The sequence below is a fragment of the Chamaea fasciata genome, unplaced genomic scaffold, assembly GCF_029207755.1.
Source record: "Chamaea fasciata isolate MVZ Bird 193981 ecotype frontalis unplaced genomic scaffold, bChaFas1.0.hap1 SCAF_7, whole genome shotgun sequence".
In the NCBI taxonomy this organism is placed as follows: Eukaryota; Metazoa; Chordata; class Aves; order Passeriformes; family Sylviidae; genus Chamaea; species Chamaea fasciata.
In genome coordinates, this window is record NW_027094092.1 from 28,929,459 (window position 1) to 28,945,636 (window position 16,178).

Sequence of the window (16,178 nt, forward strand, 5' to 3'; positions counted from 1 at the left end):
TTTCCCTGTTACAGACACAGCATTCCCAGTCCAGCTACGGCCTTCCAAGGAACTGGTACTGTCAGTAGTCTGCCCCAGATAGCCAAGCTCAAGGCACTTTCTATGTCAAGATGCCAGAAAGAGGAGGATGAGAATGTTCACGTAGGAGTTTTGCTTAGTCCTAACACAAGCCTGGTTTATCCACAGCCAAGTCAGACCTGCAACACTGAAAGACCAGTTTTGTCGCCAGCAGGTTACAGTTAACACTCTGGAGCTCTGCGGCATTTGGCAGCAGTAAGCACGGTTAGCACAGTACATCTCAACCACTTCGGTGAGGCAATCTTCAGTTCCTGAAAGAACTGCTCAGAATTGCAACCGATACAGCTCCAATCAGAGCACCCAGAAACACATCTTTCTTAAACAAACGTGAGGGCAGGAGCACAGCAGCAAGGTTTCTAATATCTTGCAGAACACCTGCCTGCCAGCTTCTACTTCTGCAGTGCTACCCCCCCACATACAGATCTGCCATGCAGCAAAGTTACAAGGCAAGAGAGACAATCTTAATGCATCATTGTCTCTTCAAACAAACCAAACCAGATCAATAAGGTCTTTTTCTATTTGAACACCTCTTGGTGGGTACCAGTTAGCTTTTAAAGCAGATAAGACCCCTGACACTAGCAAAGGCCCTCAACAGCTGCCAAGACAGAGCACACAAGTTAATTCACCTCTGTAAGAACCCCTCCTTCCCAACAAGGTCTTGCCATATTTGCTGGTTCTTCACTCTTCCCAAGCCTGAATCCACACTTGCTCTCTGGAATTCAAGTATTCAGTCTGTCAATTGAGTTTTTGTTGCAAGAGACAGATAGAAAAAAAGGATTAGAAGGAATTTGCAGCAGTGCCGAGCAGTCTAAGCCACAAAGAGAACACAGTATAAAAGTCTAGTCTGACAATCAAGTGCCAGGAGTAAATAAAACAAAAAATGATAGGCCAGATTAACTAGTGCCAGTATTATTGCCCAGATTCATTCACACCATGTTCCAGCCTCCCCTCTCCACCCCTTTAAAGCACTCCAGTGTGAATCCAAGTATATTATTGCCCTGACCCATACATCTCACTTTGTATCTGCTCTCTGCCTACGGAAGGGAATTCTGGAAGAAAGCCAGAGATGAATATTCTTACATGTAGTGCAATCCAAGTGTCTCCAGCAGACCCAAGCATTTGCTTAGAGGAAAACAAAAAGGCAGTGTCCCAGGTACCTGGTGTATAGCTCTTACGTGGGGCTCAAGTCCATAGCTGAGACAGCAAGGCTTCTTCAGCCTCCTCCCAAGCAGTAGGTGGAAAAAGCAATGCAGCACAGAAGAGACACAGACAGCAAGTGTCTGGCTCAACAGTCCCACAGACAAAAAGTGCCAGAGGCAAAAGGGGATGACATATCAGAATTTTAGCTACTGCTAGCCTAAGTATTTACTGAGAGAGTTGTCTAGAAGTCTCATCTTAGGACCAGGAGTTTTATCTTTTATGCTTATGAAAGCTAGCTTTTGATGATGAGTTTGTAAAACGAAGTGTCATTTTCTTATATGTTTTGGCTTCATAATTTACTGATGATCCTACTATAAAAGAATACATTTCACACCAAATAGCAGCAGAAACAGTGCACTTGTGTAGACACCTATGGAAGCTGAAAGCTGGATGCAGACTTCTGAATCTAAGGCCTTCTGCACACAGTCTATGTTATTGTTATGTAAGATTTTCCATGTCACCAGAAGTTACTAACAATCAATTTGTAGCAAGATCTGTAGTCTCCCGTTTCTTCCGTGTGAGAAGGAAGACCTATTGCCTATAAAAGCCTCACATAATTAAACGCATTTTCAGACACAGGGCAATCAATAGTCTGGGAAATCAGAAAGGTTGTAGCACAGTTTTAGGCAAGCCAAAGGCTACAGCAGGGAGAGATTGAATATGGACTTCCATAACAAATACTCCTAGGCTTTTTTTTTTTTTTTTTGTCTAGTATAATTCACTCTGCTTGTGGCTAACAGTAGTCAAACCATAGCAGACTTGTTACAGTTTCCAGAAAAGGCAGATTTTGTGGACACAACTGAAATCCATTGTTTTCCTGTGTGAAACTTGAGATAGCCTATCTATTTAGGATCACCTGAAACCAGAGCTGGACAGTGATCCCTTTGCATGTGGAAGCCTAAAAAGAAACGGTCAGAGCAGATCAGCAGTTGTGTGTGTCACCTCAACAGAACCATACAGGCCTGCAGAAAATGACAATGGCTGAAGTTAATCTCCACATGGCACTTGCCCTCTGCCAAGGATAAGGAGGTCAAGGGGACAAGGCCAATATACCACAGGACAGACCAAAGACTTTTACACTGTCTTTTCCCAAGTCTGTCCTCAGTTCTGTAGCGCCAACATTAAACCTCATTACAAGAGCCATGATTACTTCTACCTTATAAGCCAAGCTTTGCCTCAAAAGTCTCACTTTGATCTGTGTATTTGTCACCTATCCAATTAAAGGATTTTTTTCCTCTGCAAATTAAAAGAAGCTTCAGGTATAAGCAATGCCACCCAGCTGCTCTGCCAAGGTCTGAACTGTCGCCCTGTTCTTTCTCAGCCTTCTGATGTTTGCATTTTTGTAGTGGAGTTTCTCATTTTCAGTTAAAAAAAGTGAAGTTTACATTCCTCTCTGGAGGAGGGACAATTGATGGACTTCTAGCTTGACCAGCGTGGTGGAAGAGGTGGCAACCTTACCCTCCAATCCCTGGTCATTGTCCAGAGTCTATATAAATCAAGGTCGAACAATAAACGCCCCTCCTTTTTGTCCTGACAACTGACTGCGTGCGTGTCCTTCATTTCGTGTCCTATAGCAACACAGGACAGCTCATCATCTCATGTAGCACAGAGAAGAAAAGCAGCTGCACAGCCAAGCCTTCAAATTTGGAAGGACCAGATGTATTCTGTGGGATATCAAAATAACCACACCTATGTCAATGAGCACACTATGATCTGAAAAGTAAAGGTAACATTTCACCCCCAAAACTTTTTCATAGTCTTACACAAACAAATATAGAGAAACTTCTGCAACAATAGTAATTTCCAGTTGACCAAGTCCCTTTACCTAGTCTGCTCATGAGGTACTGAGAAACCCCAGAGCAACAGGATCTTTGTTTTTGGAACACCAAATATTTCAGCTTTCCTGCCCAGTGATGTCTGGTAAGGAAGCACTCCTGTTTGATGCAAAAGGAGGTAAGGTCTAGCTCAGAGCTACTGCAGAAAGAAAGCAGCAGCAGCACCTAAATGCCTTTCATGCCCACAGCTGCCCCTGCCCTGCACACCTACAAGGTCACCTCCTCTCCCATGTGCCAGGTGTGGCTGGCACAACCCTACAGCAGCAGCTGAAAGTTTGGCAATCCTACAGCCTTACACATTGGGAAAACCACAACATAATGAAGTCACACACAGGCATGGAGCAGTACAAGGCACGCAGCAGCCACACGTTACACCCGATTACACTGGAAACAGCAATTAATTGTGGAAGCATATAATTTTTACTCAATGAGCTTTTGCTTATGTACTTCAGCTATTTTAGCTCTTCTTCCAGAAGAATCAAATAAACTCATCCTTTGCTACTGAGTTACCCACAGAACACAGACAAGTTATCCAAGTGCAAGGCTCACCCCAACAACGTCTTCATCTTAGAAAGGCAAAGGAGAATGAACGGAAAGGAGAACTTAAGCTTTTAATACCAATAAACAGCTTTAAATTTACCTAAAACTTATTCTGCCAAGCACAGCCTAAAGGCAAAAACCTATGGCCAAATGATAATTCTTCCTCACAGGAAGCAAATGAACATGACTGCATTTCAAGAACTAGCTCCTGGACACCAGGAGACTGGTAGATTTTTGCAAGGGTTGTCTTCCCAAATGTACTCACATCATCAACATCTTAAGAGTAATGTCACATAAACGAAACAGGCTATTTCAGTTTTAGTTAGTTAACATTTTTTACATGCCTTTTTCCCCCCTTAGCTTCCTCCATGGCATGTTACTGACCTTCGACTGGGATTTATGTCCTCACCTGGGAGCACTGCCTAGCACACTGTAGATTACACCTCGATTACAGACAGATACATACTGAGGAAACTGATCTACCATCAAAAATTGCACACATATAGGTGTGCAAAAATCCACAAGTGATCAAAAAAAGCTCATCTAATTTACTGTGCCATTTCCTGCAGATGCTTTGAAAGGCAGGAAGCTCGCAGAGAAGCCAGGCAGCAGTTACACAACATTCACGGCACTATACAAAGCTTGCATTAATACTGCCTACACTAATCAACTTTCCTAACCTCATGGGTATTTTTCCTGAGACAGCAACAGAGCCTCAGCCTCCAGAGCTATCAGTCTCTGTTCTCACGGGCAAAGTCAAATAGTTTTCTCAGTATCCAATTCCCAGCTAGCAGGCACAGCATCACACTCCTCAAGGCATTTCACACACTCTGGGTGCAATATTCTCGTTTTACTTCTCTTGGCCTAAACAGGAGAGGATTTCTGCAATAGTCTTTCCAACATCAGGTGAGGCTGTAACAGCAATCACCTTCATGGTGGAACTCTGAAGTAACTCTACTGAACTCATGGGATAATCCCAGTACATTAAAGTATTAAGCCAGCTTCAAAAAGTCTTCTTCAAATATCTCATTGTTGTCCTGAACCTCAACTACATTCAAAAACACTTTTTTTTCAATTTGAAAAACGGGTTGCCTTCTACACTTAGAGGGAATTCTACCATTATCATGTATAACATTTTTGGCTCCATAGCCAAGAAGGAGAAGTCGTCAAAAACAAGAAAGACTAAAGTAATTGTGAGTCCTAGAGGAAAAAATATGTAGATAAAATTTACTGATTTTACATTTAATATTGATCTTTGTGGCATGGAAGAAAAAAAAACAAACCTCTGTTAGTGTATCCATCCTATAAAATTCACCACTTATGGGGATTAAACAAATTGAACAGTCCACGTGAGCTGCTGAAAGGGAAGAAAGTGTTGCCTTTCACTTCTCTGAGAACCTTGACAGTGCCTGGCTGTATCTCCACAGAGTTTAGGATATACACAAGCCCTTGTTAAGACACAGCACTGAGTTTCCTAAGCTGAACAATACCTCTCAACAGCTCCAAGTACCACTTTAAGTAGAAAGAGGGTGCAAAATTTCCCTGTGTACTGGGAGCCTGTTAAACAAATGGTATGAAACCCCACAAAATCAATGTTGGCATAAAAACTCCAAAATCAATTTATGCTTGACACAGAAGGAATCAGTTATGCAGCAATTAAATGCACAGTACAAGAGGACTATAAAATACCAGCTTGCTTTAGCAAGTATGGTTGCTTGACACCAAGTACATCAGACAATAAAAATAAATCTTATCACATATCTCAAATTCAGCAAGGCTTGTCTGGAACAATGCCTGGAAAGCCTGCAGTATGTGCATCACTTTGTAAGATACCCAGCTGGAGATGGTAGAAAACACTGGGCACAGGTACCCATGTCAACCAAGCTAACAGAGATCAACCTACTTTGTTTCAAATCACAAAAGATGAGCAGGATGTTGAAAAGTGATAGAATATGAATAACTAAGTACAGGGCATCCATTTGCAGGAAATGCCCTGCATATGCAAATCAAGGGTAAAGAAAAGATAAAACCAAACACCACATACATCTTCCAGGTTTTATTTTCAGGTTGTAAAAGCAATCACTCTGAAAATGAGCATTTCCTAAGATTTAACAATTGTTGGGTTAATAGCACTAGGCAAAGGCAGTTACACCTAGCCCATAATTTCACCCACATAAAATGTATCAGGTAGTGATGTCCCTTCAGGATATTGTCAACAGAATCAACCTTAAAAAACAACATCGTTTAGAAGTGCTGATAAACCCCTTCCCACAGCTAATGTTTCCATGCAGGTTTGCACCTAGGAGCCAGGATGGATTACTTTGAAACGTACACCCTGCATCTGTGCATAGTCACTGGCAGAAAGCACTTCAAGTCAGTCTCCTCAGCTGAGCATTTTCTGATGGAGCCTTTCTCCCTCTGCCCCATTACCTCTTCACACATGTTTTTGGGCTCAGCTTATCTAGATACTCTATGTCTACATAGGCAAAAACTGTGCAGTTTGCAAAGAAATCAGATCTTCACATCATCACTGCAGGACTCCTCCAATTTTGCATTAGGGAAAATCACTCCACCAAAATGAAACAGGAGAGCATTGCACCAATATGCTCATGCTAGCTGTGCACACATACAGTCTCTGTCTTCTACGGAAGATCTTTAACTTGTCTAAATCCTTCCCATCCCATCCCAAAAGGGTTCAAACCACACTGAGGGAACAGCCCCCAGGAAAAGACCTCAAACTCCCTTACAAACTCACCAGAAGGCCAGCCCAGCCAGAAACAGGGCAGATTATCCATGGCGGAGCATTGCCACCATCAATCCACCGAGAGCCCACTGTCACTAACAGAACTGCTATATTAGCAGACCTGCTTTTAGGAGCACAAGGATGAGCTTCTCATCAGCCTCTTACTGCCAAAGGAAAGGCTAAAGAGGCTAACTCAAAACACTTCTTCCCTCCTCTTCCTGATCTCCATGACATTTTTAACAGCTCTGTCTGATGCAAGCATTTGACACGAGACATAACCATATTTTCACCACCATCCTTTCCCAATTGTCACAAATAAGATGTGGTGAAAAGGCACTATTTTTTGTTTATATTTCACTGTGTACTTAGGCTTCAAGCTTATCTCTGATGCTGTGCAGATTATGTTCAGGCCGAGAGCAGATTACTGGTGTAAACCAAAACATTATCTAGGTTGCACACACATTCACTATAGAAAACGTAAGGGAGCTCTTTGGACTAGGAATCAGAAGTTAGTGTCTTAAGGAATCCTTAAAAGCATCTGAGAAACAACATTTGTTTGCTTTGGCCAAGAAGAGACAGAATGGAAAATACTTTCTAAATTTCAGTTACATGTCCCAACATGTAGCAAAAGATGCCACTGCATTCAATCCAATGTGCCTCACATCAACAAAGAGTTGGGTTTTTTTACTTAATGATTCAAAAAATAAATACACACACACACACACACAGAGCCACCAAGATATCTATTAAACTGAAGTGTATAAGTACCACGCAGGAGCACCCCAAAAAACCTCATAATATTTAAGTAAACATTCCAAACAATGCCTTCTTAAAACTGGAAAATTTGCACTCAAGGTAGCAGTTATAGAAAACAAGGACATCAGGCAGGCACAGCAAAAAGAGAGGTAGCAAAGGAGCTTCATGCCTTATCAATGCTAGAGGGTTCTGAGGGGAAGAGGGCATAGTCAGAAGAATTAGCCCGATCTTGATTAGCATCAGAACAAAGGCTCACATTAGTTTGTCTGCACTAGGACTCCCCCAGAGCACTGGATAATAATCTTGCTGAAAGCGTTAAAGGGATTTCCTCCCTACTTCACCCCCCTGCAATCTACACCCCTTCTCTAAAGGGGGATAAAAGGATAAGGTCCAAATAACAGCTTTATGTTTAATTCTCTGAAAGACATATCTGGACAGCTTTTTACAACTAAAACATCAAATATACAATGCACAAGTAAGATCCTTCTGTGATAGGTTTTCAAAGGTAACATTTGGGAGCAGGTAGGGGAAAAAAAATCAAATCAAAACAAAACCTATTTTTTGGTCAAGAGAAAAGGTCAGATAGCGCAGGTGACTTACCATGCACGCTTAATTCTGGAAGGCAGGAAGGACTTCAATAGTTTCTACAGCAAAACCAGGGAGTGGTAACAGAGTGAAGAATACAAGGAAAAAAAACCCCACAGCTTCTGGTATCTGAACACCACGAAAACCAGGTTAACAAAGGTGTCAAGAAAAATGCTAAGGCATGGCTACAAAGCAGTCAGAACCTAAGAACATTTTAGAATATTTCCTGTCTCAAAAGTTAGAGATGCTAAGACCAGTGGCTGTCTCACTGCAGGATGAGAACATGGAAGGCAGCACATTCTGCCTTCAGTTTACAGAAGAGTCATGGCATTTGGACAAAATGCAGGTTTTAAAAGCAAAACCTCAGGAGAAACAAAGTCAAAGCATCAGCTTTCATCTTACCTGGTATTGACACAGGCTGACATACAACAGTTGTCAAGTCAGCAAGATTAAACTGACGATTCAGTGACCATAGGTCGATTCACACACCTAGAACTGCACAGAAAAAGTAGATATTAGCCCTGTGAGTACAAAGAATGGCACTCTGTCACATAAAAGAGCAGGAGGCTTGAGGGACAGAAGTAGCTCCATGTTTTTAGGACACAGGCACACAGCTATGCTTCAGGTACAGACGTCACTCACAAAATTCAGATCTGGGTCTGAGATATACTGCACAAGTTACTCAAAATCAAAGAGTATGTAAACTAACCTCACACATTCCATTTAAAAATCTCAAGGATAAGAAGAGAACAGTCTCAAGTGTAGCAGAGTGTTACCAAAAACATTTTTCAGCAGCACTCAAGCTTGCTTGATGCGGGGTTTTTTCAGCAGGACAGAAACTTCCCAAAAGTTACCCAAAATACACATATTAAAACTGCATCAAGTTCCAGCCATCAGATACACACATGCACTTTCAATGATTGCAAATACTGCATAATTCCCAGATAAGCATAGGAGAAATTTATTTCTACAGTGCCAAAATTCAGAGGTATGTTTTACTGTCTCATCACCGTATACAGGCTTTTTATTCAGCATTACTACTAAAAATTCCAATATTTAAAAAGATGATTATTTATTAGACAACCTTCTCCACTTTGGAAAGTACAACAACAAACTGAGAACTGGGAAAACTGGTCATCCAAGTGAGAGCAAAAGCCATGCAGCTGAAAGGAATTTTTGTCTAGCCTGCATAAAGATCTCCTTTGTTGCTAAATATTTCATTGTCACATTTAAATGTCAGCTTTTTAAGTCACAGAAGTGTGCAAGCCCTGCAAGAGAGGAAACCACAAACAGACTTGAGATGAAGGTTCTCACAGCTAATGAAATGAAAAATAAACCTAGCAAACTGCTCTTCACATCCCTGATACACTTATAGAAAGACACAAACCCTGATCTTACAACCTCGCTCCCTGTACCAATTAAACTATTTTTAATCAATCTCTTAGTAAGTTTGTACGGTTTTGTAGTCTCCTTATATACCAGGGCAAAGCTTGCAATGAGTCTCCAGCACACTTTTGTTGCACATCACAGAACAAGTCCGCAGCATTTCAGGATCACACAGCTCTTTGCAATAGTGCTTTAGCTTATAAAGACATACTACTCGATTTTCCTAAGGGGAAAACAGGACCCTCCCTTTCCTGAAGCAAGCAGCATGCCCTTTCTGGACTTTGAAAAGGAGTGAGGGGCCCTCAGAGAGAAGCTGGCTTTAAAGCTTTCAGGATGAACGCACATATGGCCACTGGCTCGCCAGTGGCATATGCGGCAGCAGATGGAGAAGTGAAGCTTTCATACCCTCTGAGCAATGCTCTGCAATTTTGACACTTCTCTTGAAAAGCAGATATGTCAATCACCCTCCCAGGCTGGTGTTTTGGCACAGAAGAGATTCTCCTCAGTCTGCGTACCAACACCAAAGGATAACCCACACAGGCAGTTTCTGTCTTAGATTTCAGATACAATGAATCCATACACAGCAGAGAATGATAAATTACTGTTGTCTTCACTGCACATCAGCTGGCTTTTGGCTCATTAGAGAGCAACACATACCCAGTATGTATTCTTTCCTTTAAAGGAGGGGTGGGGGGAAGTGGTTTAATTAACGTTAGAGCACCTTACTAGGTCTAACAAATATATTGCCTTTTGAGAGTAGTCAGCATAAATGGACTCCAATACCTAAAGGGGATTCTGGCACATCCCCCAGTAAAACTGTATTAGTGTGGGCTGCTCTAATATATTGTCCTTGAAGACTTTGAAGAAGTTATTTACAGAGAAAAGAAAACCCAAAGAGCCTAAGTAGGTCAAAGACATTCAAACATTTCACCAACTTATAGGTTTAACACTACACATACAAACTACAGATCCTTTCAAAGCAAGCAGCCTTTAACAGCTACTGTTAGAAATCACATTACAAGCTCAGCTGTTTAAAGATCTGCATTTTTATATAAAGTAAGAACATAATTCTCAAGTTCACTTACAGTAATTGGGGGGTTGGGAAGGGTGTTGCTTGGTTTTGGTTTGCCTGGTCATTTTTTAAAGACTGATTTATCAGCAGGGTTTCCCTCTTAAAACTTATGTACCCCTAGAAGTTTTGAAAGTTATGCAAAAAGAGATCAAATATACTAACATAACTACTTTTCTATCTTTACTCCCAAACAAGCTGCAAACTTTGTTTGGGTCAGAAATTCTTGCAATTCCCACTCATTTTATTACAAAATCCCATTAAATCAATGCAAGGAAAAAAACAGGAATGGCAGAGAAGCACTATTATAAACTGTGCAATATTATAAACCGTGAGGAAAATTAGTTGAGGAAAAATTTAAATGACTTTGAAGTTTTCCAAATGGTCCCGGCACTTTTGAAGTGTAAGCTAAGGGAGCTATGAACAGAGACACAGTATTGAAGCTGGTTCACTTCTGAGCATGAGGTTAAAATGGTGCACATTTCAGCCCTGCAAAGTTCAATTGCCTACAAGGAAGTTACTCCTATGGCAAGTGTACACTGTGAGAATGAAAGCCATTCTATTCTACAGCACAAATATGACGTGGTGTTTTATTCACCACATAAAAAGTGATTCCAGTGGCCAATTTCCCTTGACTCTGCTGAACCAGCTCCAAATGCTGTACTTTGCCTTGTTACAAGATTACCACAGCAGTGATGACCAACCCATTCCACTCAACACTCACTTACACCAGGAAGCCAATTTACTGCTGGTGGGCTGGTTGCCAGGATAGCAGTTCCCCTCAGGGAATCATCAGAGTGACATGAGACACATAGATCCTTTGAGCTGTAGAGAAAGTTCTCCATGTACATTCCACTTTTGGAGCCTGCTCACTGTCCAACACACAGGGAAAGACAGAAAGTGGGGGGATGACTAAGACAGTGGGAAAGAAGTAGGGGTTTCACACCTCTAATTCCTGGTCCTGCAGCTCTTCAATGTGAGCTTCGTCAAAAAACTGCCTTGAATTAACATACTCAAATATTTCAAATAAATAAATAAATAAGCAAGCATACAACAGGCCAGGCTTTCATTGGTTTCTTATTAGCATCACTATGCTTAGTCTGAAAACAGACTTTGCAGACTGCATCATGTAGTAAGCCACGTGAGAGCACTAAGCTTCCTGTGAGAGGGCTGTAGCTGCCACTGCTCAGTAACAAAACAGCCAGTATACAAATGGCAGATGAAAACTTTTTCTGGTACATACAAAAGCTCGCTTCCTAAAATTTATAGGAAGTATTTCCACTGATTAAACTTAAAATCAATTTGTGCAGCTGCAAAAACAAGACTTCTAGCAGAGTCAGGGAAAACACCGTCTGTATAACTACAGAGCAGCAAAGCCAGATGAATTACACAGATGGGCTTAAAAAGACAGACTGCTTCACTGAAGTAATCTACCTGTTTCCCAACTACTACACTCTGTGCTGGAGGTCAAATTGTTACATCTGAAATAATTCAATTTGTACCCAGAGTAACTTAATGACAAGAGTTTAAACATGTGAGATGGCATTTCTAAGGACATGACACTTGTCATGACAACTAGATAAACATAATTCGAGACGACTGTATTTTGGCAAAAGAAACCTACTGTAATACCATAATACCTTTGCCATATAGGGGTTAATTCTTTCCTTTCCCTGTTCTAGGAAATGCCTTCATGTTTCTATTTACACACTCCTAAAGCAGAATTCAATCCCTGCTGCCTCTCTCTCCCTCCCTCCTTCCCAGTCTTTCAGGCAAACAGGTTGTGGGACCAACCCTGCCAGTGAAAGATGCCTCTCCCAGCTAAGCCTGATCAGCTGGGATCAGCTGGTTACAGCAGCCGACAAGTGGCTCAGAGGGCAGAGGAGCTGCAGGGAGTCCCTGTGCCAAGCAGAGTGCACAAAAGGACACAGTCCAGGAACCTCTGGAGCAAGGCTTCCAAGCTACTGTCCTTTCATGCAGTTATTCATATACAATGGCCTTCTCTGCAAGTATCTCAGGCAAGCAAAAAGAGATGTAACTTTCAAAAGGGGAAAAAAAAAATACAACAGCAGCGGCCTGATACAGATCCAGCATGCAGCGTCCAACCTTCCTGGACTGACCGAGGCCAGCAACTTACAAAAGCAGACAAGCAAGTTTGCTCACAAAAGCAGAACAAGCAAGAGGCGTATTTAGGTGGCTGTGGTGTAAGCAAGTACACAGATAAAAGCAGAAGTGACCCAACAGGAACAGTCACAGAAACCCAAGCCTACGGTTACGATGTTGCACAGCTGGGGTTAAGACCATGGCAGGCTGCTCTTAATGACAGTTGTAACAATTCTCAAGGCAGGAGCAAAATAGCAGAAAACAACCACGACCCCAAGATAGAACGAATTCCATCAAAACCACTACACTCCAGGCAGGACACACACACTTAGTGACTTCAGTTACCCTCACTTGCTGACTACCCAGGCAGCTGTGCTCAAGCAGCCATTTCAGTCCACCTTCACATGCTGCACTAAATATAAACTGCTGATAACTGCGTGCAAACTGTTTCAGCAGAGACACCAAGCACTGCACAACTCAAGGACGTTGGGTCCTCCCCAGAGTCTACAGGTGGTCAATCTGCATGACAAGCAGAAAGAGAAGGGGACAGAGCCAAAGTCTCTGCTACGCTTGTGGTTGGGAAATTTCTGCCTCAAGATCAGTACTTTTCCAGACCCATACTTCACAGAGTCATCTGCCTTTAAAGAGGATGTGGGGGCACCTGGGTTTTTACAATAACTTGTCTAAGAGGAAGTTATGGCTTCCCTATCATGTGCTACCTTGCTCTACAATGACCTTCAATTTTAAAATCTAGTTAGATTAAGATGCCAATCTTTTAAGCACATCCTTCACTGTGGCCCATAAAGAAACATACTTTCTTACTTTCAGATGGTACTGTCTTTTCTGGTGGTTCATAAAACGCTCATTTAAATAACAGGAGAAGTCAATGTAAGAGGGAAGATGAAACTGCAAACAAGAAAAGTAGTTTTTTTTCAAAGTTTTGCTTTTTAGCGAATTACTACCAGAAACAACACGAGAACTACAAAGACAGAAGTATGATCTGTAAAGATGCCAGTGCCACAACTGGCCACCAGATTACACTACTAGAAAGAATTATTCTCTCTGCATCAAAATATACCCCCCCAAAATAGCATGTCATGAAAAGAAGAAAAAGAAGGCAGACTTGCAAATAGATTTATGGCAGACACCTGAAGAGGAGGTGGATGAAATCAATGATAAACTTCAGACACCACAGAGAGCAACGATCCTTAAGAGCACTGGCATTTAATATGTAAATTCCTTCTCTGCTTAGGTGTTTTGCCTCCCTTTGATGTATGCAGACAAGTTCTAACTAGAGATGAGAACTGGGAGAGCTCCCTTTCTCCATTATCTCAAGATTTTTTCTTGTCTAACCAACAGTTAGGTGCTCTAACTACATCACTTTTGCATCTGCTCAGAGGGGAAAAGAAAAAAAAAACCACACTAGAAAGAGAAGTATAACAAACATTATTAAAGGAGAGAGTCAATGTTTTCCCAGCTCTGATGCAGATGCAAGCAGCAAGCCGGTGCCCGACAGCTATAGCGCAGCCTAGGAGAAGAGAAAGACAAGCTGAACAATAGAGGACAGTAAAGATACTCTGGAAAAGAGCCAGATGTCTTCAGCTTAGTCCTACTGCAGGAAAAATTAAAGAGGTTAAAACCTCTTAAGAACTTTTCTTCCCATTGTTCTGACCACGACTCTCCTGAACAAGCTGCATTGCTCCAGAAACCTCAGGAATTGCGGTGACAATAGATTCTAGCCAAGAGAAGCACCATTACATAATAGCTTTTATGGGAACACGCACAAAAAGCCACTAGGAAGTGCAAACAGACAAGTGCACGATCCTCTCTGCCCATCGGCTCAGTTTAGCTCTTGACTACTTCAGGATATTTTTAATTTATATATTTACTTCCTCTCATCCTCTTCCACTCAACAAAATCCATGTTACCGTACCTATATTGAGATCCTGTCCATTCCCCACAATAACGTAACCCCCTTGAGAATACGCCCACTTAAAACTACTGTATTTGCATTAATCTGTTTAAAAGAACGCTACAAAGATAAAAAACCGTGTCACTATTTCCATTAGTATATTAGAAAATAAGAACAATTTATTATGGTATTTTTTCATCCTTTGCCCAATTTTTGGGATACTTACAACAATTATTATTTGTCAGTTCTGAGAAGCCTAGCGTAGGCTTTTTGAGTTCCAGGTCTCCTACAGGGGATTTACCATAGATTTGTTACACGCACACGGAGAGGCTCAGCTAAGCACTGCACACGTGTAAAGGCAGCTGCTAGGGAAGCTCTGACCTCTGGGCAGTGTTAAGGCACCATAAAGAAGAAAGCAAAGATGAAAACCTAACAAACACAAAGTTTCTCACGTTGAATTGTCCGCAGCAGTGCCTCCACTACCACCTTCATCTCAGACACCACTTTCCCTGTGTCTCCCCACGCACCCAAAAGCTCTACGAAAGGAAAAAGAGAAGACAGCGATGAACGCTTATCCGCTGTTACTCAGGGGTATTAAATCCTAGAGGTTCATCCAGCACCAAGCGAATCCTCACGCCCAAACAGACACACACTTTAAGACCGCTGACCTCAGAGAAAGCCCAGCTCTGCCGTCACCACCGACCACCCGCAGCTGTGACACGAGGGAGCCGCAGGTACCACAGGTGACATTATGTAAGGGAGGCGGCCGGGCAGCCGGGCGGCGAAGGGCTCCCGCCGCAGCCCCGCCAGCTCCGTGCGGGGCCGCAGCCGGGCAGGGTTCCCCTCGCTCGCCGCGGGGGCCACCCGGGGGAGCGCCGCCGACACTTTCCGGCTCCCGGCCCCGGCTCCAGTCCCGCCGCCCGGCCCCCGCCCGGCACACGCTCCCCGCTCCCCGGCGGCGGGCCCGGCTCCGCGCACCAGCCCGCTCCCCCGCCCCGCGCCCCGGCGGCCCCTCGGCTGTGCGCCCTCCCCCCGCGGCGGCGGCGGCGGCGGCGGCGGCGGCGGCGGGTGCTCACCGGGCGGGCGGGCTCGGCGGGCGGGCTGGGGGCGGCGGTGCCGCTGGCGCTGCAGGTCGGCGGCCGCGCGCCCCGGCCGCCCCGGCGTCTCCCCCGCCCAACGCCCCGGCCGCCGCCGCGCGCCAGGCCCCGCCCCGCCCCGCGAGCCGGGCCCGGCAGCGCGCGGGGCGGGGCGGCCCTTAAAGGAGCCGCGCGAAGGGGCGCGGCCGGAGGGGGGCGCTGCGGCGCGGCCCGCGGGGGGCGGAGCGCGGCCCGGGACCGGCAGCCGCCGCCGCTGCTGAGGGACGGGACGGAGCACCGCCCCGCCCCGCCGCATCCAGCGACGGCCACTGTTGGAAGCCGGCGGGAGCGTCGCCAGCCTCCTCGCCTGTCCGCGGGGCGGCGTGCGGCTGCACCGACACGTGGCGCTCGCTCTCGGCCCGGCACCGGGGCACAGCGGCTGTGAGCGGAGCTGAAGCCCTCTCCGCCCCTCTGCCGCTCTGTGCCGGAGCAGAAGCGGCTCCGCAGCAGCAGGGGAGAGCGCTATTGCATAGCCCCGGCCGTCTCCTTGCGCTGCCAGCCCCTTCCCGCTGGGCCGCGGGGGCAGCGCACGGTGAGGGGGCCCTTGCCTTTGCCGCGGAGCCGCCGCAGAGCTCGGGCAGCGCGGAGACTCAGCCATGGGACACGGCGAACTTGCCTCGGCGGTACAGAAGCCATGCCAATGCTCTTACAGCAGGCACTCTCCCGCCAGCCCGTTCCTTGCCCTGTCCCACCAGCTCACCTGCTGGCACACCCTTCGTCACTCCGCTGGTGACCGCCTGTGGTAGCACAAGCCACAGCCGGGTCTCTCCTGCTGTGCAGCATCCGCAGAGCCAGACTACTGGCTGAAAGGTCCAAGGCTGGGCTGTTGCAGGAG

At 44.7% G+C, this 16,178-nt stretch overlaps 1 protein-coding gene across 3 annotated transcripts in view; it reads right to left on the bottom strand.

Moving 5' to 3' along the window:
* SUSD6 (sushi domain containing 6) overlaps positions 1-15,370 on the bottom strand; it is an 81,353-nt gene extending 65,983 nt beyond the window's left edge. Inside the window, exons 1-3 of one of the 3 annotated variants that reach the window (XM_066188210.1) lie at positions 15,284-15,370; positions 14,660-14,743; positions 8,140-8,232 (exon numbers count right to left, since the gene is read on the bottom strand). The gene's annotated coding sequence lies outside the window, so the exon portion shown is untranslated. Of the gene's footprint in view, positions 1-8,139; positions 8,233-10,920; positions 10,955-14,659; positions 14,744-15,283 lie in introns of those variants that run through there. The other 2 variants (XM_066188211.1, XM_066188212.1) reach the window with 2 other exon arrangements.
* Positions 15,371-16,178: the final 808 nt, after the last annotated feature.